The 2,584-nt window shown below is 45.8% G+C and overlaps 1 pseudogene across 1 annotated transcript; it reads left to right on the forward strand.

The window, feature by feature from the left end:
- Positions 1–339: 339 nt before the first annotated feature.
- On the forward strand, positions 340–2,175 carry LOC149580494 (mitogen-activated protein kinase kinase kinase 20 pseudogene; annotated as a pseudogene). The gene has a single exon (XR_016357049.1). The product of XR_016357049.1 is annotated as a mitogen-activated protein kinase kinase kinase 20 pseudogene (transcript).
- Positions 2,176–2,584: the final 409 nt, after the last annotated feature.

Genomic DNA, 2,584 nt, shown 5'->3' on the forward strand with positions numbered 1-2,584 from the left:
CCCTGTAACTGTGACGGCCGAATCACATCATTCAAATAAGAAAATATTAATACGAACCTAAAAATGGGGAGAATTATGGCAAGTTGAAGTAATTGCCCGGGGAAGCCAAATCACGTGCGGAGACAGCGAGCAATTTAGCAAATGAATCGACTTGATGCATATCACCATACAATGAATGGTGAAGATATTAGGCGGCCCCAACAATCTCATCTTTCGATTTTTACTCACAATTACTGACCAAACGTCAAACCAAAAGGCCAATGCAGAAACACCCGTCAAGTGCGTAACTTCTCTCATGCGAATCTAATTGAAAGATCACCTCAGAGTCCCTGGTCGCCGTCACGACCCAGCCGACTTCTTCTCTTTCAGTTCATAGAACGCCGTCGTTCATGAATCTTTTCAAATTCGCACGTTTTGAATCTAATACGATCTGTTTGCGCATGAGATTTGGAAGGCGATTTCGGTGGGGCGCGTGCACTTGTTTTCCATTCACCAAAGCCTACTATATAAGCAACTCTTCCATAAACAGAATGCAAAAACGAGTTCAAACTGCCTTCTTCTGCCATGGGTACCAAAAGCAACACAGGTAGATGGATCAGGGGCGCCATGATTGGGGCGGGAGCATTTGGCACAGTCAGCCTCGCTATCAACAACTCCAATGGCGAGCTCTTCGCAGTTAAGTCCGCAGCAGGGGACTCTGTTTCTAGTTTAGAAAACGAATTCAACATTCTCAAGAGCTTGGATTCTCCATACGTTGTGAAATGCCTGGGAAAGGAGTACAGCAATGAGAACGGTGGGGAGACGTGTAATTTGATGATGGAGTTGATGCCAGGCGGCAGCGTGGGAGATCTGCTGAGTAAATTTGAGGGGCACTTGGACGAATCGGTGATCAGGAGCTACACTCGTGGCATCCTCCACGGATTGAATTACCTCCACAAGCAGGGGATTGTGCACTGTGACATCAAGAGCAAGAATGTGCTTGTGGGTTGCGGTGGCCTTGTCAAGCTCGGCGATTTTGGATCTGCGAGGAGAACAGGGGAAAAGGGGGTAATCAGTGGTTTAAGAGGAACTCCCCTCTGGATGGCTCCAGAAGTGGTGAACCAGGTGGAGCAGGGGCCGCCTTCAGATATTTGGTCGGTGGGCTGCACGGTTGTGGAGATGGCCACTGGAAGTCCGCCTTGGGGCACCGCTTCGAATCCCCTCGCCGCCATGTACCGAATCGGTTGCTCAGACGAGCTGCCTGAACTGCCCGCCCGTCTTTCGCCTCAAGGCCGGGATTTTATTGAGAAGTGCTTCCGTAGAGATCCGAAACAGAGGTGGACTGCGGCACAGCTGTTGGAACATCCTTTCCTCTCTGAGACCGACTTCTGCTGTTCAGTAACAGAGGAGAAAAGAGCTCCCGTGTCTCCTACCAGTACTTTGGATTTTAGGAGCCCTGATTGGAACTCGACCTCTTCTTCTACTGTACCAATTTTGTCTCTGGCCATTGCAAGGCCTTGTGCGAAAGCTGAAGCAGGGGAGGAAAAGGAGCCGTTGAAGAGGCCTCTGTTTTCAGTCAAGGACAGATTGGCCGCATTGGCCTCGGGTGTTGAGGAGCCTGATTGGTGTGCACGGCCCCCGAGTGGCAACTGGGTTGTTGTTAGATCAAATTCTTCCTCTTCCCACACTACAAATTGTTCGGCAGTGGAAGAAAACAAATCCATCATGGAAGGCACTGAAGGGGAAAAGCGAGAATTCACACAGGAAAGTACAGCGGCAGAGGCGCCTGGAGTAGAATTTAAAGATGAATGTGAGCTTCCTTCAGAGCTATTGAATCATCAAGCTTCCGAATCGTGGGAAAATCCATCAAAGTACCTTACTCTCCCCCACCGTCATTCCAAAATTCATGACAGCAGCATAGTGCGGAGATTAGTGGTTTGCGCTTCTAGTGACACTCCTCCGCTTTCCTGTTTTGTTCAGCATCATTGCCCTAAAAAGTCCATGAAAGGGCAATTGTGCTTCAGGTTCCCGGCGCAGACGCCAATTCTTAATTTTATTTCACAATTAATATCAACTCATTTGTTTTGGGTAAATTTGCACATTTCTCTTGATAAATTTGTTTTTAGTGGCGTTTGTTTGTTCGGAAAGAATTCTAAACTATGCTTTGCTAGCACGCACCTTAGAAGTCTTCTTTAATTAAAAAGCAGCACTGTGTAGAATACACGGCCATATTTTCCTTTCCTCTGCCTTCAGTCAGGGAAGAGGCAGATAGATAGGTACTACCAATATATCTGATCTCAAACTGCCCATATCGACCCCCAAAACATAAACGTCACAAAATCCTAACTCACGAGATCAGAATTACATTAATTAAACAAAAAGAATCGCGAGTATATAATTTACCTAAATAAAAGTAATAAAGAAGTAAAATAAAGATTCAGAAGATTGACATAATTCTAGGCGTGTTTTAAACAAGAGTTGTAAGACAGCATGGTTCTTGCCAATAGCTAGTAAGACAGACATTAGGAATAAGAGGAGAATTTAGGAAAGGTTAGAAAGAATTATGCGAGTGTTATCATTTTTTAGAAGACCATTATCTTTAGAA

The sequence above is a fragment of the Cupressus sempervirens genome, chromosome 1 (assembly GCF_028749045.1).
Source record: "Cupressus sempervirens isolate cs-2001-9-10 chromosome 1, ASM2874904v1, whole genome shotgun sequence".
NCBI classification, from domain to species: domain Eukaryota; kingdom Viridiplantae; phylum Streptophyta; class Pinopsida; order Cupressales; family Cupressaceae; genus Cupressus; species Cupressus sempervirens.